Source organism: Staurois parvus, unplaced genomic scaffold (genome assembly GCF_062004578.1).
Source record: "Staurois parvus isolate SC_StPar_1 unplaced genomic scaffold, SC_StPar_1.0 ptg000299l, whole genome shotgun sequence".
Lineage (NCBI taxonomy): Eukaryota > Metazoa > Chordata > Amphibia > Anura > Ranidae > Staurois > Staurois parvus.
Window position 1 is genome coordinate 2,216,941 of NW_028318095.1, and position 25,085 is coordinate 2,242,025.

Below are 25,085 nucleotides of genomic sequence, written 5' to 3' on the forward strand. Positions count from 1 at the left end.
TAGTCACATCCCAGCTTTCCACTCTGCTAGTCTGTATGTTATTTTGTGTACTTCATGTTGATAAATGTTGTGACACTGCCTCTGTTGGAAATATTGGAGAAACCAGTAGTTGTTGTGTGACCACACTTCTGAATGAGATGATGCCTTGTTTCATAGAGAGAAAAGTGGTGGGATCTCAGTGGGGAAACAAAAGTCTAGTTACGTGTTGTGTGTAAACCTCCACTTTATAGATAAGTAAACAGATATTTAAAAAGTGACTCGAATGCCATACTGTCAATCTGTATTAACTGTAAATCTGAGTCTCCCCTGACATACTGTATGTTATTCTCCAGTTCCAGAGCTTGGCCACATTTTATTTCCATGCTATTTCTTGCCTTGCTTGAAGGAGATTCCATGCATGATCAGAAAAGATAGCTATTTTGGTACAGCTAATGGTGAATGCTCCACTACCATCAGGAGGAGCAAAGTTTATACCGGAAACAATGGGAAAATGGTTCAGATGATTCATCTAATTGTTGTAATCTTATCCAACACATTTTAGGGTTTTAGAATATCTCCTTCATCATGTCTATAAATGTTAAAAAAAATGTTTTACTTGTCCCTTTGCTATGCATGGTTCTGTTATTGTCTTTTATATCATTGTTTATAGTCTATTGAATGGAATTATACCAAAACCCCAAAATTCACAAGATTGCAGAAATCAAATAAACCATCTTTAAAGTGTTACTAAACCCAGGACCCTGCATTCACTATATCTGGTCTCCCACAGTACACAAAACATGGAATTGCATTTATTTTAGTAAATATAAACTGCTACATACCTTTTCTCATCAGCACTATATAGCAGTCTTGTGACTTCTATTAGTGTCCAGTAGAGCTCTGGATACAGCTTGTAGGATCAGTTTTCATTCTCCCCTGATTGTCCTATGAGGCTGCAGGACCCCTGATCCTCTGTCTGGACAGCGCTGATTGGCCCTGTGCTGATCATATGCACTTTCCCCCCAAAAAAAACTCTCTAGCAATACACACCCAACTAAGCATGTGCAGCTTGCCTCCAAGGCTCTATTCTATCAGCAGATGGTTTAGGAACAAGAGAAGGGAAGGATCAGAGAAGACAGGATCAAACATCCTTTTTGCACAATGCGGAAGATTAACCCTATAGGTTCCACAGTAAGTATAATAAGCATGCTTTACTGCATATACAGACTTATTTTTCTGTTGTGGGTTTAGAATTCATCCATTTCTTGCTCTTTAATGCTTTTCCCCCTAGATCATGGTAGAGTGCTCACTTTTTTCTGTTTTGATTTTCATTACCATATATGCTTTCTATTATACAGAACACTCTCCTATGCCCATCACATCTTGTGCATGTAAGCAAACTATAAGGTCAACTTAAGGCAAATAAGCTGTTCACTTTGCAGGAGAAATTACCCAAGAGCTTAGTGAATGTGGTGAACTTTCAATTTGCAAAGAACATCCAATCTCGTGCAAGGAAAATTTAAAAAAAAATTGCTGGCATGTGATTGGCTGATGGAAGTCAGCTGACCTTCACCTCATTCACAAAGTTCCGGAGCAACTTCCCTTGCAAAGTTACATAGTTACATAGTTAGTCTGGCTTAAAAAAGACAAAAGTATATCCAGTTCAACCATAGAAAAAAGAAGTTATAATCCTATACCCACAGTTGATCCAGAGGAAGGAACCCCCCCCAGCAAAGCACAATCCAATTTGCTCCTGCTGGGAAAAAAAATCCTTCCTGATCCCCCGAGAGGCAATCCGATATTCCCTGGATCCACTTTACCTATAAATGTTAGTGTTCAGTTACAGTATATTCTGTGTATATACAAAATAATTCGGGCCTTTTTTGAAGCAATCCACTGAGCTGACCAGAACCAACTCTTAAGGGAGACTATTCCACATTTTCACAGCTCTTACTGTGAAGAAACCTTTTTATGTTTGGAGATTAAATTTCTTTTCCTCCAGACGTAAAGAGTGCCCCTTTGTCCTCTGTGATGACCTCAGGCTGAATAGCTCTACACCAAGTTCACTATATGAACCACTGATGTATTTATACATGTTGATCATATCCCCCCATAATCTCCTTTTCTCAAGAAAGCATAAATTCAGTTCCTCTAATATTTCCTCATAGCTGATCTCCTCCATGCCTCTTATCAGTTTGGTTGCCCTTCTCTGTACTTTCTCCAGTTCCCCAATGTTCTTTTTGTGAATTGGTGCCCAAAACTGAACTGCATATTCCAGATGAGGTCTTACTAATGATTTGTACAGGGGTAATATGATATCTCTCTCTCTGGAGTCTATACCTCTTAATACAAGAGAGGATTTTGATCGCTTTAGAGCATGCCATTATTAAGCTTGTGATCTACCAGAACTCCTAGATCCTTCTCCACCATTGAATGTGAATGTCTACATTTTTCGGTTACACAGGATTCTTTTCTCTCACCAGTCAGAAGAGATAGCTGATGACATATTCAATATTAACTAATTTATACAGGCTCTATGCAAATTCTAATATCAGCCAACACTAAACATATATGTTCAGTGTTGGCTGATAGTAGGATTAATTATAATTCAGCATGTTTTTAGGTAGAAAGCATTGGGATGCTGAGAGAAGAGAAAAAAAGGCAGGAGACAGACAGGAATAGAGCCTTAATATGTCTAGCTATGTCATGCAAATTCCATAGCCCTGAGTACATTGTGGAAAGACAAATTTCTCAGATCACCAAAGCACTCAACAAAGCTCCTGCTTCCATTTATGATGTACTACATTTACATGAATTCGGTCTGCAGTTGCTGACGCTGCAATACAGTTTATTTGCATGGGTCACCTAGGTGCCTCTTTTTACTCAGGAGACTGATGACCGCATAGGCTAACTTTGGCATTTTCATACAATATATGAATGTGTTTCTGCATCAATTAATTGTATATACATATTTTTAGCCATGAAGTGGTTAAATCATCCAGACAGAGTCATGAGCCACTAAGTTTGGAAATGAATCTGTGTTGAATTGTTTTTCATGCAGATTGACTTTCTCGTCCCCACAGAGGAAACTGCATTTACAATCTCTAGCGCCTCGTGATACATATTTTGTAGCTTTGCGTTCCACGACCATTATGCTAAACAATGGCAATTCACATTAACATGGAAAGTAAGTGTGCTGTTTTCTTGTGTTTTTACTTTCCATAAATGTGTATCAAGATGCAGAAAAAAATGGCAGGAGTCATTTGTGAAGGCATAATCCGCATTCATTTACGCTCATTCCATTTCAGGCATTTCTAAATCACAAGTTGCAATTTGAGAACATAGTAATGATGTGCCATATTACAGAAGAGCCTTATCACACATTCTACATCATATAACTACTATAATCATAACTGTAATGTACTGTGTGAATATCATAGCTATACTTCTTTAACTGTTCTATTCCTTTAGACTGCTGTTGTTGGTATTATCATTGTACTATGGGTAACAGATTACAGCTAAAATATTGGAATTGTATCAAAATTGCTTTCCTGTAAATGTGTAGTATGTATGGTAAAAAAAAACAAAAACGCATTCCTTTCCCTGGGAAATCTGATGATCACTGTAGTAATTGGCTCTACTACAGTAACTGTCTCAATCTTCTATGTCCTGCTGGGGTCCTGGGTGAGCAGCTTCCCCTTTGCACAATGACCACAGGGAGTCCCACTCTAGGCACTGCCATAATTAATTTCAAATTTCACCATTTCTTCAATGAATACAGGGCATTCTCTGATTGGATGAGGTGGAGATGATTGGTGGTGACATCACAATATCAACTTCATGAATGACCCCCTGTGGTCAGTGTGCAGAAGGGAAGCTGCACACGCAGGACCATGAAAATTGTGGATATTACTGTTGTAGCACTAACTACTACAGTTATTGTCAGTTTCCCCGGTGGCCTGTTCGGTATGAGATATGCATACTTACATTGTGCCAAGCTAAACTAATAAAAGCATGTAGTAAAGGTAATTTCTGGAGTTTAGCTTTAAAGGTAATCTAAACACACTTTTTGGTTCAAAGCCCTTTACTATACATCATTAGCTTTAGGATCAATGGCACTTACTCTAGATCCTTTACAAGTTAAAATGGAAACAGATAGGGTTGTCCTCTGTCTCCCTTCATATCAATTCTTACTTTTGAGCCCCTTCTGCAACATATTTTGAAAAATTCAGACATAAAGGGCCTACTGTCAGAAGTGTAAAGTTAACACAAATTGCGGTTTATGCTGACAAACGTCTATTTAACATTACTAGTCTAACTACCTCTCTATTAGCTCTGTACCTATGGCTACCTGTCAAACTTCAAAGTTAACCTACAACAATGTGAAGCATTGATTGTATCAGTGTCAGCATCTATACTTTTATCTTTTCATCCCACCTTCCTGCTTTGATGGGCATCCCAGGCCATTCAGTATCTGGGCAAATAAATCCCAGCAGAGCCCAAACTTATATTCAAATCAAACCTTCTCTCCTTTGCCTGCTCCTTAAAAGTCAACGTTGAGAAATGGAAACACCTAGCTGTCTCTTGGCCTGGACATTGTAATATGCTTAAGATGAATGTGATGATATTTCTCGTCTACTGTATCTGCTGCAGACACTGCCCATTTGTATTCCTAACTATTTCCTTCATTCAATTCATGTTGACTTGATCAAACAAATCCTCTCCTATCAAATGCTGGTGGGTATTTATTCCCAATCAGACAAAAGGGAACAGGATCTACAAATGGGTAAGGTAGAATCTTCTTCTTTGTTCATAAATATGTTACATATTGGTGTAACCTATTAAAAAAAGAATAAAATATCACTTAAACAAATGCTGTAATATGAGCATTCATCATAAAAACTAAAAAAAATCTAAGGAAAAACACCTATATAGTTGAGATGACATGTTTTAGCTATATACAGTACTTTGTTTTCTTAGACTTTCTTTCAAATGGGACAGTCTTACAAGAATGGCTTACAACAAACGTACCACATTTTTGAAATGATAAAAAGCCAAAAAAAGGTAACGGTAGACCAGTTAGCCTGGTTTCCATTACACATCAATTATTTGATGTTATTTTAAAAATATATACAGTGGGGATCGAAAGTTTGGGCACCCCAGCTAAAAATTTGTATTAATGTGCATAAAGAAGCTAAGGAAACATGTAAAAATCTCCAAAAGGCATCAAATTACAGATTAGACATTCTTATAATATGTCAACAAAAGTTAGATTTTATTTCCATCATTTACACTTTCAAAATAACAGAAAACAAAAAAATGGCGTCTGCAAAAGTTTGGGCACCCTGCAGAATTTATAGCATGCACTGCCCCCTTTGCAAATCTGAGACCTGCCAGTGTCATGGATTGTTCTCAATCATCGTCTGGGAAGACCAGGTGATGTCAATCTCAAAGGTTTTAAATGCCCAGACTCATCTGACCTTGCCCCAACAATCAGCACCATGGGTTCTTCTAAGCAGTTGTCTAGAAAACTGAAACTGAAAATAGTTGACGCTCACAAAGCTGGAGAAGGCTATAAGAAGATAGCAAAGCGTTTTCAGATGTCAATATCCTCTGTTTGGAATGTAATTAAGAAATGGCAGTCATCAGGAACAGTGGAAGTTAACCATTAGGTGCCAATAGCCGTTTGGCGGCTTGAAAAGCGCTGCAGCTTTCCGGGTACACGCCATTTGGCGTTGTCCCGGATACGCCCCCAAAGCGCGCCCCCAGCGGCGCGCATCCGGCCGGTCTCATGTCCGCTGTGTCCCATGGACTTAGCGCTTTCACTGATGAGGGTAACAGCCAACACTATTGGCTGTTTACCCTGTGATCGGCTGTATCCTATCACAGCCGATCAAAAGTAGCAACAAGGAGCTGTCACTTGGCTTCCTCCCGGACACGCCCCCAAAGCACGCCCCCAAGGCGCGCCCCCGGCGGCGCAGCGAGCCTGTATCTTGTCAGCTGTGTCCCATGGACACAGCGCTTTCCCTGATTAGGGTAACAGCCAATACAATTGGCTGTTTACCCTGCGATCGGCTGTGTCCTATCACAGCCGATCAGAAGTATAAACAAAGAGCTGTCACTTGTTGTCACCACTTCTTCTCTTCACACACGGATCCTGTGTGAGGAGAAGAAGGGGAACCGTGAGTTACAGCTCAGTACAGTGCAGCACATTATAGATTGCCAGAGTGTACCTGTCAGTGTACCTGTCAGCCCATCACAGTGTACCTGTCAGCCCACCTGTCAGCCCATCACAGTGTACCTGTCAGCCCATCACGGTGTACCTGTCAGCCCATCAGGGTGTACCTGTCAGCCCATCAGGGTGTAACTGTCAGCCCATCAGGGTGTACCTGTCAGCGCATCACCAGCCCATCACGGTGTACCTGTCAGCCCATCAGAGTGTACCTGTCAGCGCATCACCAGCCCATCACGGTGTACCTGTCAGCCCATCAGAGTGTACCTGTCAGCCCATCAGAGTGTACCTGTCAGCCCATCAGAGTGTACCTGTCAGCCCATCAGAGTGTACCTGTCAGCGCATCACCAGCCCATCACGGTGTACCTGTCAGCCCATCAGAGTGTACCTGTCAGCCCATCAGAGTGTACCTGTCAGCCCATCACAGTGTACCTGTCAGCACATTACCAGCCCATCACAGTGTACCTGTCAGCGCATCACCAGCCCATCACCGTGTACCTGTCATCAGCTCATCACAGTGTCCCTGTAATCAGTCCATCACCGTGTACCTGTCAGCAGTCCATCACCGTGTACCTGTCAGCAGCCCATCACAGTGTACCTGTCAGCAGCCCATCACCGTGTAGCTGTCAGCAGCCCATCACAGTGTACCTGTCAGCGCATCACCAGCCCATCACCGTGTACCTGTCATCAGCCCATCATAGTGTACCTGTCAGCAGCCCATCACAGTGTACCTGTCATAAGTCCATCACAGTGTACCTGTCATCAGTCCATCACAGTGTACCTGTCCGCAGCCCATCACCACGTACCTGTCAGCAGCCCATCACCGCGTACCTGTCAGCGCATACAACTGTGCAGCCTGTCAGTGTACCTGTCATCAGCCTGTCATCAGAGTACCCATAAAAGCCACCATCACTGCAGCCCATCAGTAGTTACCCATTACCCATTACAGTTGCCTGACATACTGCCAACATGTCCAAAAAATATTATTCTAGTGAGGAGGCTTTCCAAATCCTGAGCATGATGGACGAGAGCAGCGGGGAGCTCTCACCGTCCGATTCCGATTTGGATTACGAGCCAAGAGAAAGCAGTGGATCGGTGACCGAATCGGAAGAGGAAGTAGTCCCTACAAAAAGAGTAAGACGCTCTGAAGAGCAGGCAACAACGAGCAGCGCCAACATACAAGTGCCATTACACACAAATGGTCAGTCAGAAAATACCAACAGAGCTAGACCCCAGGATGACAGGCCCAGTACCAGCACTGGGATATCACGCCAGACCCCAAGAGTCAGGTCCCAAACTTGCCTCCCAAACTCTATTGCAAACCCTTTGTGGCTGCCTTCCAACACAGGATCAGCTACAATCCATCCTTTCACCGCACAACCAGGAGTGCAGATCAACACAGAAAATTTTTCCCCAATTGATTTTTTAAATTTATTTTTCCCTGATAGTTTCCTTCAGTCAATTGTCGATCAAACCAACCTATTTGCCCAACAATATATTGCAGCCAACCCCAATTCGTGTTATGCCCGTCCATTCGAGTGGAGACAGCTAACACTAGAAGAGCTTAGATTGTTTTTGGGCCTTACGGTCAACATGGGGCTTACAAAAAAAATGTACTACATTCATATTGGTCCACCCACCCCATCCATCACATTCCCATATTTTCATTCGTAATGTCCAGGTCACGTTATGATATGATAATGCGTTTCCTGCATTTCAGTGATAATTCCCAGTGCCCTCCACGAGATCAGCCAGGCTTTGACAAACTGTACAAAGTTCGCCCCCTAATTATTTTTTTTTCTAGAATATTTTCTGAAGTTTATGTCCCTGACCAAAACATCTGTGTGGACGAATCTCTTATCCACTTTACTGGCCGGCTGGGAATCAAGCAATACATGCCCAGTAAGAGGGCCAGGTATGGACTTAAGCTCAACAAGCTGTGTGAAAGTGCCACGGGTTATGTTCATGCCTTTCACATGTATGAAGGCAAAGACTCCCAACCTACATTGGCATAAGTGGCAAAATTGTCTGGGACCTGGCCTTTCCACTCCTCCAAAAGGGGTATCACATCTATCTTGACAATTATTACACAAGCCTGCCCCTTTTCCGCCACCTGTACCTTGAAAAAACAATGGCCTGCGGTACTGTCTGACCAAACAGGAAGGGCTTCCCACAAAGTTTAATTAGAACGACTCTACAAAGAGGGGAATCTGCAAGTGTTAGGAACGAGGAAGTGCTGGCCGTGAAATGGAGGGATAGGAGAGATGTTTATGTCCTGTCCACAATCCATAATGACATCATGGTGGACATTCATAGAAGACGAGGGGAAGTCCAAAAGCCAGAGTGTATCTTCAATTATAATCAATTCATGGGGGGGGGTGGATTTAAACGATCGCATGCTGCAGCCATACTTACCATCAAGGAAGTCCCTCTACTGGTACAAAAAAGCTGCAATATACATTTTCCACATGGCAATTTATAATTCATATATAATCTATCAAAAATCAACTGAAAGACCTAGCCACCTCTTCAAATACACTGAAGATGTCATCACTGCCCTAATCTATCAGCAAGGATCTCCACCACAAACCATTCGCTCCGATTGTGTCAGCAGACTGCATGAACGCCATTTCCCTGAGAGAATTCCACCATTAGAAACAGGAAGAAGACGTCGAAAAACATGTAAGGTATGCAGCAGAAGGGGAATTAGGAAAGACACCAGTGTTCATTGTCCCCAATGTCCCTCCCAACCAGGCCTATGCTTCGAAGACTGCTTCAAACGTTATCACACTATAATAAGATATTAGTTCCCCATATTTTCAACAGCCTACAACTTCCCCATTTTTGTTATCTGTGCTGATCTTTTGCCTACTGCCATGATTTATCATGCCTCTGCCTTCTACCTTAACTGACCCTGGCCTGTTTACCGACAATGCCTCTGCTTGCCGTCTGAATTGCTTCTACACCACATTTCTGCTTTTCACCAAAACTGACCATGGCTTGTTTATCGACTATGCTTCTGCCTGCCGTCTGGATTATTAACCACGTTTATGCCTTTTTCCTGGACTGACCTTGGCCTGTTAAATCGACAATGTTTTTTGCCTGCTGCTTGGATTGATCTTTTGCCCTGCTACTGCAGTAGTGGGATTCAAGATAACACAGGGGTCTTGCATATGTGAGGGGCTTCAGAATAGATAAAAAACAGTTTTTGGTTTTCTCCGGGTTTTGTTAGTCCCGGAATAGGGTCTTTTGTCCGGAGGCTTCGAAGAGATTGGGTGGGACGAAGCCTCTACCCCTGTGCCCCAGTCCTACCTGATCAAGGCCCTAAGCCTGATGTTCCTGTCTGCTGCCTGGACCAATACTTTGGCTGTGCTGACCATATCTCCTCTTGCTACCTGTACTGACCCAAAACTTCCGGGCCATGTTCCTGCCTGCTGCCTGGACCAATACTTTGCATGGACCAATACAAACCAACACAGGTTAATCATATCTCTGCTTGCTGCCTGTTCAGACCTAGGACTTTTTATGGACCATGTTCCTGCCTGTTGTCTAGGACCAATATTTTGGCTGTGCTGACCATATCTCTGCCTGCTGCCTGGACTGACCTAGGACTTTTTATGGACCATGTTTCTTCCTTCTACCTGGATCTCAGCCTGCTGCCTGTTCTGACCCTGGCTTGTTTATCCACTATATTCCTGCCTGCTGCCTGGTCGAATCCTGTTGCTGTTGCCTGCTTCCTGGTCCAATGCTCTCCTAAAACCATAGGTAATCTTTTGCTTATCCTTTCTTTAGCTGTGAAAAAGTTTCAGATTGTGGTATTGTCATGTTCAGGAGGAGTAGTAAAATGTATTTTCGAGTATAGAAGAAATATCCTATAAATTGACAACTTTGTGTAAAAAAAAAAAAATTTTCATTTTTTTTCCACATTTTCTAAAAACTTGTGGAAAAAAATAACATGTTCAAAAAACTCATTATGCCTGATACATACCTTGGGATGTTTGGTTTCCAAAATGGGGTCATTTTGTGGGTGTTTCTACCATCCTGGTGCTCCAGGGCCTTAAAAACTGTGATAGGGAGTCAGGAAATTAGATGTGTAATTTATGCCCCTTTTATGCTCCTAGAATGCATAGAGGTGCTACTTGGATGTTGGGTCTCTGTATGTGGCCAAGCTGCGGAAAAGTCTCACACATGTGGTATCGCCATACTCAGAAGGAGTAGCAGAATGCATTTTGGGGCATAATTCTTGGTATGTACATGCTGTGTGTTAGAAATATCTTAGAAATTGACAACTTTGTGTGAAAAAAAAAAGTTTTCATTTTTCTTTCCACATTTTCTAAAAACATTTGGAAAAAAATAACCCATTCAAAAGACTCATTATGCCTGATAGAATATACCTTGGGATGTTTGCTTTCCAAAATGGGGTCATTTTGTGGGTATTTCCACTGTCCTGGTGCTCCAGGGCCTTCAAAACTGTGATAGGGAGTCAGGAAATTAGATGTGTAATTTATGCCCCTTTTATGCTCCTAGAATGCATGGAGGTGCTACTTGGATGTTGGGTCTCTGTATGTGGCCAAGCTGCGGAAAAGTCTCACACATGTGGTATCGCCATACTCAGAAGGAGTAGCAGAATGCATTTTGGGGTGCAATTGCAAGTATGTCTATGCCAGGTGTGAGAAATAACTTGTTATTTTGGCAACTATGCGTGAAAAAAAAAAAAATAATAATTTATTCATTTTCCAAAGAATTGTGGGAAAAATTACAACTTCAGATAACTCACCATGTCTTTTACTAAATACTTTGGACTGTCTATTTTCCAAAAAGGGGTCTTTTGGGGGCTTCATGTGTGATCAATTTGCAATGATTGGTGCCATAGCTTGTAGACTTTATAACTTTCACACAGACTAAATAATATACACCAATTTGTTTTTTTGTTACCAAAGGTATGTAGCAGTATAAATTTTTGCCTAAATTTATGAAGAAAAATTACTTATTTGCAAAATTTTATAATAAAAACAAAGAAAATCTTATTTTTTTTCAAAATGTTCGGTCTTTTTTCGTTTATAGTGAAAAAAATAAAGAACTCAGGGGTGATTAATTACCACCAAAATAAAGCTCTATTTGTGGGAAAAAAATGATAAAAATTTCATATGGGTACAATGTTGCATGACCGTGCAATTGTCATTCAAAGTGCAACAGCACTAAAAGCTGAAAATGGGTCTGGGCAGGAAGGTGTAAAATTGCACGGTATTGAAATGGTTAAAGCAAGATCTGGAAGACCAAGAAAAATATCAGACAGAACAGCTCGCAGGATTGTGAGAAAAACAATTCAAAACCCACGTTTGACTGCACGATCCCTCCAGAAAGATCTGGCAGACACTGGAGTTGTGGTACATTATTCCACTATAAAGAGATACTTGTACAAATATGGTCTTCATGGAAGAGTCATCAGAAGAAAACCTCTTCTACGTCCTCACCACAAAAATCATCATTTGAACTTTGCAAATGAACATATAGACAAGCCTGATGCATTTTGGACACAAGTTCTGTGGACCGATGAGGTTAAAATTGAACTTTTTGGCGGGAATGAGCAAAGGTACGTTTGGAGAAGAAGGGGCACAGAATTTAATGAAAAGAACCTCTGTCCAACTGTTAAGCATGGGGTTGGATCAATCATGCTTTGGGGTTGTGTTGCAGCCAGTGGCACAGGGAACATCTCATGAGTAGAAGGAAAAATGGATTCAATAAAATTTCAGCAAATTTTGGATGGTAACTTGATGCCATCTGTGAAAAAGCTGAAGTTAAAGAGAGGATGGCTTCTACAAATGGATAATGATCCTAAAGACACCTCGAAATCCACGGGGGATTACATCAAGAGGCGTAAACTGAAGGTCTTGCCATGGCCTTCACAATCTCCTGACCTCAACATAATTGAAAATCTATGGATAGACCTTAAAAGAGCAGTGCGTGACAGACAGCCCAGAAATCTCAAAGAACTGGAAGACTTTTGTAAGGAAGAATGGGCAAAGATACCTCAAACAAGAATTGAAAGACTCTTGGCTGGCTACAAAAAGCGTTTACAAGCTGTGATACTTGCCAAAGGGGGCAGTACAAGCTATTAACTCTGCAGGGTGCCCAAACTTTTGCAGACGCCATTTTTTTGTTTTCTGTTATTTTGAAAGTGTAAATGATGGAAATAAAATCTAACTTTTGTTGACATATTATAAGAATGTCTAATCTGTAATTTGATGCCTTTTGGAGATTTTTCCATCTTTCCTTGGCTTCTTTATGCACATTAATACAACTTTTTAGCTGGGGTGCCCAAACTTTCGATCCCCACTGTAGTGATAAAACATTGAATAAAAGAGAATCAGCATTAGTTTCCAAGATAGGCCATATATATATGTTTAAAGCAGATCTAAATTCTATAGACATGTACAATTTGTTTCAGTCCAAATCTAAATTTGGGTGAATTTTTGGTTATTCAGAGATTCGTATGCATCCAAATTTCTGAATAACAATAGTAACAAATTTTGTTAAAAATTGTTTAATTCCATTTATTATTTTTTGTAACGAATTTCAAATTTTCTGAACAATTCGAATAGGTCAAAAATTTATCAACCGATCCAACTTCTTTAAGGAAAAATAGCTGGCTGTTAAGGGGGCCAGCTGCAGTGTCCTTAACAAACGATGACTCATCAACTGTCAGTTGTTTCCCAAAGGAAATAAAAAAAGAATTGCAGGCAATGAAAAATTTAGAAAACAAAACCATGCAGGGTCCCCCACTATCCATACCACACCCTTATCCAAGCATGCAGCCTGGCAGGTCAGAGAAGGGGGGGGATGAGCGAGCGCCACCCCTCCTGAACCATACCAGGCCACATGCCCTCAACATGGGGGGTGCTTTGGCAACCACCCTGGGCAGTGATTGTGGGAGTCTGTGGGCAGGGGGCATTAGCAAGGGGGCCCCCAGATCCCAGCCCTCTTTGTGAATGATTATGGGGTACATAGAACTCCTACATATTTACCAAAAAAGTGTAAAAAGTTGGAATAAGACATGAGTTTTGACAAGTCCTTTGATATTTAAGAACGGTCAGACTGAGGAGGTGTCAGATGGCAGGAGCCTTTGTCAGGTGTGGAGCTCTTTATCATTTTGTTTTTTTAATCTCAGGTCGGTGGCAAGCGTTTTTTATTGTGATTGACATTGGTGCTTTGGGTTTTTTTGTTTTTTTTTTTAATAAAGGACTTGTCAAAAACCGGTGTTGTGTTTTTTCTACCTTTATACACTTTTTTTTAGTGAATGAGTAGGAGTACGATGTACCCCTACTCATTCATATGGGGGGGGGATCTGGGGGCCTCCTTGTTAAAGGGGGCTTCTAGATTCCGATAAGCCCCCCACCCACAGACCCCCACAATCACTGCCCAGCCCCCTAACCCAAAGCACCCCTTCCATGTTGAGGGCATGTGGCCAGGTATGGTTTAGTGACCTGCAAGGCTGCATGCTTGGATAAGGGTCTGATATGGATATTGAAGAGGGGGGGCACACCATTTAAAAAAAAAAAAATGTTCTTAATTTTTCTTTGCCAGAAATTCTTTTTTTTACATTCAGCTGTCAGTGGGGAAACCATTGACAGCTGATAAGTCATCAGTTGTTAAGAGTGTGGTGGCCAGCTTCCCGCATCTCTCCTTAACAACCAGCTATTCTTCAAACAGACATTTGAATCAGTCGATAAATTTTCAACTGATTTAAATTCGAATTGTTCTGAAAATTTTAAATTCATGAGAAAATTAATGAACAAAACTAAACTAAACCAATCCCAAAACGAATGTATAAAAAAAAATCAGTAACATAAAGAATTTAGCCAAAATAAATTTTTCCGTTCTGCACATGTCTACTAATTTCAATCACTAAACTCTCGTATAAGCTTTAACATGTTAATACAATTTCAAAAGTATTTTGTTATCTGTTGAAATATGCAGGTTTAATTAAAATAATATCCAGTCATTCTGTCCTTGTTCAAACATTTCCTGCTATGGGGTGACAATTGTCTCCCAATTGTGCTCATGCATTGTCGCCTTGTCACATTCACCCCAACAGAGACAAGTGGTCATGTCAATAAACAACGTGCAAGTATTGACTACTGTTGTCACTATCCGGAAGCCAGTGCAGAGCAATGTGCAGCTGGAGTGAGAGCATATAGCCAGAAAAAGGCTGAAATAGGTTGGAGGAGATCAGCGGTGCTGAGATGTAAAACAATATGAAAAAAGTGGAAAACACTATTTTATGAGGAAAAAATACATTATTGGGTATCTACACAAAAATGTGGTTGTGAGAGCTGGTATTAATATACAGATAATTTTCATACTTATCAATGATGATTTCTGGCAGCAGAACCAATAACTGTAATTAAACTGTTGTGCACTGTCATAAATCTTACTTGACCTAATAAACTTCATATTGTTCAAGAGCCTTGGGATAGCACATTCTAAAAAGCCAAATTTTTGCTCTATTATCAATATTTATTTTTGACACAATGGACAATCAAGCACAATAATTCAAATTTTTAAATATATATTTTTCATCACGTGATGTGCTTTGTGTTAGTGAAACCCTCTGCCAAATAATTCAACTTTGACCATGTTTGGTCATATGGAAAAAAGCCAAAAGGGTCACTGTTAAAGCAATGACAAATTTTGCTCATTACGTGGATTGTTTTGATTTATGCATTTGATTTGCAAACAGCAGGACACTAAATTAGTCAATAACAAAGCACCTATGACAAAAGGATATCAACATGCAATTATTTTTCACAGTATACATAGACTTTGTGACGGCTTATATGCATACAGCAGATTTTTCTTTTGTTCTGCATTTTGTTTAATAAAAAAGAAGATGTTATTTTAAGTCCGCTATTTTCCCTGATGCTTCCAACCATCTATTGAAAATGATGGATTAGATTAGGTTAAATGTAAAAATTATTACATTTTTTGATTCTCCTGAATATTGCATGCAGATCTATTTTTTGCCTGTGGAAAACCATACAGTTTTGCCATCTAGGCAATCATGAAGTTTATGAATTCCTTCAGACTGGATATATGTGCATGAACATTTTACAGAGATTTTAACAATTTGCAGTTGAAATTTGCTAATTATTATGGATTACAAAATAATTAGCCCATCACTATCAAAGCAAGCCTGTGCCCAGACCAAGGAAATACCAACCACTGCCCTAATGTTAGGCCATGCTTTGTTTCTTCTGCAACAAATTCTTCCTACCTTCCTCCTTGCAAACTTCTTTACAGTGAACACTGAGCTACACATACATAATAGTTACATTAGCCTGACCTGGCCATCTAACATACAGTAGCTGAAGATTATTATTATTATATAGGATTTATATTGTGCAAACAGTTTGCGCAGAGATTTACAATATGAGGGATGACTGTATGATCACAAAGCAGTTCAATACAGAAGGAATAGAAGGGCCTTGCTCATGATGCTTGCAATCTAAATGGAGGGGGAGATGATACAAAAGGTAATAGATGCAGGGGATGATCTGATGGAGGTGACTCAAGTATAGCTTTTTAGGTGGAAGTGGGGTAGGCTTCCCTCAATAAATATGTTTTCAAAGATAGCCTAAAGGAGAACAGGGTAGGAGCTGACTGGACATACTGGGGTAGGGAGTAACAGAGGATGGGAGAGGTTCTGGAAAAGTCTTGAAGGTGAGCTTGGGAGAGGGGAACAAGGGAGCTAGAGAGCAAGACACATTGGGTGGACAATTTGGGCTATATCTGCAGATGAGGTTGGTGATGTGGCTGGGGACAATGTTGTGGATGTATTTTTATGTTGTGGTTAGTATTCTGAATTTTATATGTTGGGCTAGTGGACACCAGTGAAGAGATTGGCAGAGAGGTACAGCAGTCATTGATCGGTTGGTAAAGTGTATAAGCCTGGCATCAGCATTTATAATAGATTGAATGGGGGGATAGCCTGTGTAAAGGTAGGTCAGTGAGGAGGGATGGTTAGCACTTCTGCCTTGCAGTACTATGGTTGTTGGTTCGAATCCCAACCATGGCACGACCTGCCTGGAGTTTGCATGTTCTGCCTTTGTGGGTTTCCTCCGGGTACTCAATTTTTCTCCCACACTCCAAAGACATGCTGGTAGGTGAATTGTCTCCTGTCTAAATTGGCCCTAGTATGTGTTTGTGATTGTAAGTTACAATGAGAATAGCAATACACAAATATAAGACTCTATACTAAATACTAAGAAAAATATTGAGGGGGAGAAACAGGCACTGAAAGTTTTTTCCTGTTTTGTCTTAGAGCATAGAAGTCCTACCTTGTTATGACTTTAGAACCACTTTAACCTGACTGCACAATACTAATTTTTTTTCATTCAAATATTGCTGTAGTGCATCAGTCCATTACACTTGCCTGTAAACTAATGATCCTGGAACACACCTGTTGGTGATGCTTGAACAAACACTGTAAGCTTTTCACACTCAGAAACTGACATATGAAAAAACCGCCAGCTCTGAGGTGTTTCTGAAAAACACCCAGATTTAAATCTGTTTTCATGTAGCACAGTGGCTCTGATCCCCCAGCTCTGCTGATTCTTTGACACTCAGTCCTCTCTCTCTGGTCCTCGCTCATCTTCTGCTACAGTGTTCCCATGTTGCACATCATGTGTGGCATCTGCTTGACTCTGGTCCAGACCCCACTCACCTTCCTGCTGCTCCATGCTGCACACCAGATGTGACAAAAATGTGTCATTTGGGGGGTATTTGTACTATCCTGGCAAGAAACTAGATTGGCAGCCAGTACATCAAAATTGATCGATTGTCAGATATATATATACCATAGTTTGTGGACTCTATAACTTTCCTACAGACTAAATAATGCACACTAATTTGTAGTATTTTCACCAAAGAAATGTAGCAGAATGCATTTTGACCTAAATTTATGAAAAAAAGGTTATTTGCAAAGTTTTATAACAAAAACAAAAATGAAGAAAAATGTGTTTTTTTTCATACGTTTTGAGGTTTTTTTTTTGTTTAGTTAGCAAACAATTAAAAAATCACCACAATAAATTTCTATTTGCATGAAAAAAATGATAAAAAAATGTATGGGTTCAGTGTTGCATGACCATGCAATTGTCATTCAAAATGCAACAACGCTGAAAGCTGCAAATTGGCCTGGTCAGGAAGAGGGTAAAAGTGCCTGGCATTAAAGTGGTTAAGGGAATTCCTTAGGGACCCCCAAGTCACTAGTGGGAACTAGTGTCCCCATTAGAATGTTTCCCCTCTCATACATTTCTGGGGACAACACGAAATTTGTGGTTTACTTTTACTTTCACTTTCAATAATAATGGTAAACAAGACCAATAGGGAGAGTGAATCTCCTTAATGGGGGGCACAGGCAGTAATAACAACTGACAGGGGTTCTAATCCCTTTCCACTCTATCCAAAACTAAAAATAAAAGTTTTGCCTTTAGTTACTTACTTGGGAGATAAGGTATGGTAGGAGTGAAGAACAATACAAAAAAACTGAAATTTCACAGATTTAAACTATACGCCAAACAGTTTACTTGTACAGTAGTGAACTATGTATGGCATAGCCACCAGTGTATTACAAAGACTTTTGTTCCCACATATTATACCATGACATAAAGCATTGGGCAAGTAGGAAGCAGGGGCGGACTGACAACTCATGGAGCCCCCGGGCAATAGGGGATCATGGGGCCCCTGTGTCCTTGGCCAAACTCCAAAAAGCCTATAAAAAAGTTACCAGGGGCATCTCATGGGGCCTCCTAATGACCCCGGGCCCTCGGGCAGTGCCCGAGTTTCCAAATGGTCAGTCCGCCCCTGGTAGGAAGTGACCCACTACTTAAGAGAACCCAGTTATCACATATATCTAAAGTATATGTTTTTTCTTACTATCATCTAGGGCAAGGGTGGGCAACTGTGGCCCTCCAGCTGTTGTAGAACTACAAGTCCCATGAAGCATTGCAAAACTGACAGTTACAAGCATGACTCCCAAAGGCAGAGGCATGATGGGACTTGTAGTTCACCAACAGCTGGAGGGCCACAGTTGCCCACCCCTGATCTAGGGTGTGAAGGTGGCATTTCAGTCTAAAGAAGAAGATTTGTTGTTTTATTGTGGTAGTGCAGAGTGTACTTTATTTCATTGGTCAGTACAGTGTTGTTTTATGCTGCGGACTGTTACAAAGTCTTCTCATTATGCTGAAATACAGTCATCTATCATCTCAACAGGCTGGACTGAGGGTTGAGCACTCTGGGACATCATAATAGATGCTGAAAAAACTACAATTCTTTTGCAAACACAGCTGTTTTCTACAACCGGAATACCTTTTAGCTGCTATTGTGGAAGAGGAAAGAATGGAATCCAGTTAGAACAGGTTCATTATTCGTCTAATCACATAATGCGTATTAAACGAGTACAATCAATAGAAATACGCTTAAGAATTCTGAGATCACAAAAATACATTTCTGAATCTTTATGCTTAGCAATTCATGCAGAGCCAGAGCAGCATTGTTAATGTAATAATGTGCAAAAGCAGGAGCTGCTCAAGTGACTAGAATAGGAAGAAACAGAGCTATTCGTCTTAAGAATAAAAAAGCAGATGCGTAAACATATATACAGAAAATACAGAAGATTTAATTCCAGGCTAGGAAGTGTTGGTAACAGCCTTAAAGTGGACCACTTCTTTAACCACTTCAATACCGAGCACTTTTACCCCCTTCCTGCCCAGGCCAATTTTCAGGTTTCAGTGCTGTCACATTTTGACAATTGCACGGTCATGCATCACTGTACCCAAACTAAATTTTAGCATTTTGTTCACACAACTAGAGCTTTCTTTTGGTGGTATTTAATCACCACTGGGGTTTTTATTTTTTGCTAAAATAACAAAAAAACTAAATTTTGAAAAAATTACAAATTTTTCTTAGTTTCTGTCTAAAAGTTTGCAAATAAATAATTGTTCTTCAAAAAATTAAGGTCAAGATGTATTCTGCTACATTTCTTTGGTAAAAATAATAACCCAAATCAGTGTTTATTATTTAGTCTGTAGGAAAGTTATAGAGTTCACAAACTATGGGACATATCTGAAAATGTATCAATCCTGAAGTACTGACAGCCAATCTAATTTCTTGAGGCCCAAAAATGTCAGAACAGTACAGATCTTCCCCAAATGACCCCTTTTTGCAAAGTAGACAATCCAATGTATTTCATAAGTGGCATGGGGTGTTTTTTGAAGTATAATTTTTTTTGTCATAATTTTTTGGAAAATGAAGAAATTAAAATAAAATGTTCACAAATTTTTTTTTATATACGGTCACCAGTGCAGTACAGCATCATCATATAACTGGTGTGGCAGTAATCAGTGACACTGACTGGTGACAGTATAAAAAAAAAAGTGATAATTTTTTTTCCATTTTCTTTAATTTTTTTTATTTTTTATGAAATTTGTTCTCTTTTTTTTAAGATTTTTTTTTCATATTACACTATGACCAAAGTAGTATAATGTTACCATAGTAACATTGTACTACTTAGGGGAAGTGATCAGTTTGTTTTTTTTGTTTTTTTTTACATAATGTGGTTGCTTATAGCAAATTTATTTGCTATAAGCAAGCATTTAACTGAATGAAATTGATTAATTCAGGGTTTTTGTTGTGATTAGCTGTGATTGGCCATAGCTAATCACATGACACAGATGGGCTGTGATTGGCCCAGCCTGTGCATGTGATCGCTGTGACCATTTGCAACTAGACACACTTGTATGCAATGGATGGCATGAAAGGAAGTCATGCATTGTATACAACTATCATGTGGTCTGCTCTGATTGGTCACATCAGGTCACATGGTACTGGCAACGGGGCTGGTACACAGATCTGTCATCAGCCGTGTCCGAGGTACACAGCTGAAGACATATCTCCCCACAGCGTGGCCCCTTCGGGCTTGCGCAAGGCGTGATCCGGGAAGGACATCATATGACGCCCTCCAGGAGGGACAAAAGGTTCACCCAGCAGTCATATTACTATAAGTCGGGCGGGAAGTAGTTAAAGTAGAACTAAAGGCAAAACTTAACGTTAGAGTAAGAGAGAATTATAACCTGTCAGCTTTTTTGTCCTCTGGGTCTCATTAGTAAGATTTGCCTTGACATCCTCTTCCATACAGTAAACTAGAAAAGCTACAATTTCTGGGGAAATTGTGTGAAGTGTTCTTGCTTGCTCACACACCTGGATTCCTATGGCAACTCACTCTACAGCAAGGGCAGAGAAGAGCAGTTAAAAACAAATTGCTCCAACTTGCTCACTTCACTGGCGGTTGCCATCTCCAAATGGTTGTAGTTTAAAAACTGTAAATCCTACACTGAAGAGCTTTATATTGTGAGAATCACAAGACCCCGACCTCTCTGAAATATTAAAAATGAAGTCACAATCGCAGTTTAGAAATTGCCCTTCAAATTTGAGGTGGCTAGAGTGGAGTTTCAATGAATGTCAATGGGCGGCGTGAGTTGCAAACAAATGGTCATATTGTGAAAAATATCAGGACTATGGCTTAGCGGTGGACATTTTTAGTGGCAACAGGGATAGCTGAACATTTTGATATAAGATTTGTGTAGGTGGGCTTGAAAATGAGGGATTGATGGCAGTTTAGAAATCATGTCCTGATTTTTCAGCTCACACTCTAGCTTTTGTCAGCTCCCACTCTAGTTTTGAACATTCCGCCATTCATTCCTATGGGACCAATTTCACCACAAAATTGCCGATATTTCGTGAACCATTCTGTGAAACGTTCCACAAAGTAATAGCACACCAATCGGGAACAATCCGCACGTTTCTGTATATTACTGTCTATGTAGTGTAAAAACTATGGGAGGAGTTAGGGTGGAAAATTTGGCTATAATAATAAGAATATATATGTGAGATAACAGTAAGTGGTCTTGCCATGCAAGAACACTTAATGAGAGGAAATCCCTCCAAAGTGAGGGATTCCCTGATTGTCACCAGGGTCACCAGAGCCAGTGTCCTCATTGATTTCCCCTCTATTCCTGTTCTGGTGACAACCCAAATTTTGGGATTTTCCTACACTTTCACTTTCAGTGATAATGTTAAACAAAACAAATAGAGAGCGAATATCCACTATGGGGATAAAGACAACAATAAAAACATCAAAAATGTTCTAATTCCTCTTGGCTTCATGAAACAAAAATGTCTTTAGTTACTTTAAGCATTCTAGTCTGACTTTCCTCTGACTTATTGTCATAGCTGCTGTTTATACTTACCTGAATTTGTGTTCCGACCCACTGACCCAAACAAAATATTCTCAAACCAAGAAAGGTGAGGACAGAAAAGCCAGTTTTGACAAGCAATTTTGTCAAACTACCAAAATTGAAGTGCTTATAAGGTAAATAAACTTTACTGGTATGCATAACCTACCTCCCAATGTATGCCTAGACTTTATTGGAAGCGTGGTTTACAGATATTCTTTAAAAATCAGATCCATGCAAATGAAAGAGGGAATTGGGGATTTGGAAGAAGTCTTAAAATTCTGTGTGCAGTGGGTTTACTTTAACTCATCCCTTTTCTAGCAACACATACCTACCTTTCTTTCACTTAACCACTGCTCCATGTGGCTGCTAGGAGCTAAGGATAGTCCCATATTAGCTATACAAGCTACGAGTCATAGCTTACATGGGGCTATGGATTACCACATATACAGAACTAATATGAGCTTTATTACATTTCAGAAAAAAACAAAACAAGATAAAATAAGGTGCCCCGGTTAAAATAAAATGTCCATGCAAAATGCGTTCAAGCAATTTCCAAGAAAAGTGCTCAGTTCTCCAAACATGTCTTAAACCATCTGTGAGTAACTGCCATGATACTCAACATCCACACCAGAAAATTCAACAGATTGCTGTGACCACCAAAATCAGGTAAGTCATTAAGCACTTGTATTGCCACAGGGGGTTCCATCTTCCGGGACCCCTCTTAAGCCAGGACCATTTCCACATAGGAGTAGCCATCATAGAGAAAAACAAGGAAAGCTGCTATAGTGGAAAACCTTTTACCACTTTTATTTAAAACTTGCCCATTGAAACCACAGAAGCAATGCCCACTCACATTATATAGTGCTTCTCCCAGCACAAAGGTTAAAAAAAACATTGTTTTCAATGGGATGCCAGCTCCACAGACCACATGTGTGAGCATCTCCATATTCAGACCTGACATCCGGGTGTATATATGTCTTTTCTGGGAGTACTGTGCGGGATAAAGTCACTTCTTGCTCCACCCCAACATGTTTTGTCAGCCCGGCATCTTCAAGAGAGTGGTGTAGTGAATGTATGTGTATGTGTAGTGAATCCTAGCCCTGGTGAATTGTGGCAATAGTGATACATACTGTATGACTATGGTCTACTACTGTTACAGCGCTAATTGGCCCAGCACTGTCACATGGAGTAAGTCCTACAAGTGGAGGAACAAATGAGAGGTAAGTTAATGCTGGGAAAGGGTGAGGGAATAAAGCACACCTGTCATCTAGAATGGGCAAAATACACATTTACTTTAAAAACCACTTGCCTTCCAGAAGATTTACTCCCTTTCCTGACCAAGCCATTTTTTGCAATACGGCGCTGCATTAATTTAACTGATGATTGAGCAGGCAACGGTGTACCCAAATTAAATAATAAAATGTCTTTTTATCTCCACAAATAGAGCTTTCTTTTGGTGGTATTTGATCGCCTCTGCTGTTTTTACTTTTGTGCTATAAACAAAAAAAGACTAACAATTTTGGAAAAAAAAACAATATTTTTTATTTTCTGCTAGAAAACATATCCAATAAAAATATCTTTATAAACTTTTGCCAAAATGTATTCTGCTACATATTTTTGGTAAACAAAAAATCCCAATAATTGTATATTGATTAGTTTGTACAAAAGTTATAGCGTTTACAAACTATGGTACATATACTGGAAACATTTTTTGTTTATTTTTTATACTAGTGGCGGGGATCAGTAACTTATAGTGGCTAATGGAGGTGATCAGCAACTTATAGCAGGACTGCAATATTGTGGCAGATATTTTTACACTAACTTACACTTTGTGGGAACCAGTGACGCTAATACAGTGGTCAGTGCTAAAAATATATTCTAATCACTGTACTGATGACTGTACTAACTGGTTAGGAAGGGGTTAACATCTAGCGTGACTAAACAGCTAAGTGTGTGCCAAGCTATGTGCTTGGTGTACATTAGGTGGTGCTTTTACTATGGGAAGTGATGGATCATGTTCTCAGCTCTGCAGAGACACACGATTCATGACTCCCCCCGTCATAACAGAACTGTATCTATGTAATCATAGATACAGCTCTGTTCTTCCTCCCTGACTGATGATCAGCGGTTGCTCACCGGGACATATAGATCGGTTTGTGCTGTGACATTTTACAGCAGAAGCGACTCTCCAGCGGTACGTGTGCACTCCCATGTGGTGGAAGTGCACAATCATGTAAATATCCGTAATTTTGCACAGGAATTCCATCCTGTAGTGGTAAAACTGCTATAGGGTGGATGTAACTTCAGACAATTTCTTTTTTTTTTTCGTTTTGGATAGTAAGAGGACACAATACAATTTCTGTCAGATTTATATATCTTTGAGCCCACTGGAAAGACTGATCCTGTGAAACCCATTAAAGAAAAAGGGGACTACAGTTGTCATTTGATCAGGAAGGCACTGTCAGATATAAAATAGAGATTCAATTTTTTTCCAAATCTAGTATATATTTTTTGTCTGGGTCACCACTGGAGAGATTAAAAGGACCTGTGTGCCCTTGAAATGGGTTTTATGATAAAACAACTGTATTTTCCATCAGTGTTGGCCTTTCTGTGTGCTGAGACTCTAGCGGTATCATCTCTGTGCAAGCAAGAGTTCAAAGGCGAGAGGTTCAAATGCAAATTAAATATATCTACCAAGAGATTTCTCTCACTTTATGTTCTGAAATCTCCAGAACCGAGTCTCAGACATCAATAAAAACATGACAGAGACTCTAAGCTTTCAATCTGAAACAAAATATAAATGTTGGGATGAAGTTGAATGCTTATCTGTTTGTGGACAGGGCTAGCTGTAAAGCTGCAACTTAAGGGGAACAGGTGGGCCAACATTCGATTTTCTTGTGCATCTTTCCTTGTAACAAATATTCAGTAGTAACAACAATGCATTTTCTTTCCTAAAGTCGAGCTTTGAAGAGTAAAGCATTTATACACATTCCCCACAATCCTGTACAATAATGCAAGACTTAGGCAAAGCAGGTTTCCCAGGGATTGCCTCTTTAAACAGGTACCCTTAAAGTAAATGTTAAAAAAAATGTTTTCCACCTGCAAGGTAATAGCATAATGTGTTAGTATGCATCACATACTAGGACATTACGAAATAGTTACCTTAACCACTTGCCCTCCAGTGGATTTACCCCTCTTCCTGACAAGGCCATTTTTTGCGAAACGGCGCTACATTACTTTAACTTACAAGTGAGCGTTCATGCAATGCTGCACCCAAATGAAATTTACATCCTTTTTTCCCCACAAATAGAGTTTTTCTTTTGGTGGTATTTAATCACCTGGTTGCTTTTTATTTTTTGAGCTATAAATAAAAAAAGGCAGATCATTTTGAGAAAAAAAACAATATTTTTGACTTTTTGCTATTAAACATATCCAGTAAAAAAAATTTAAAAATCAAATTTTGTTATAAATTTAGGCCAAAATGTATTCTGCTACATGTCTTTGCTAAAAAAACAATCCCAATATGTGTAAATTAATTGGTTTCCGTGAAAGTTATAGCGTTTACATATGTTGGTATATAT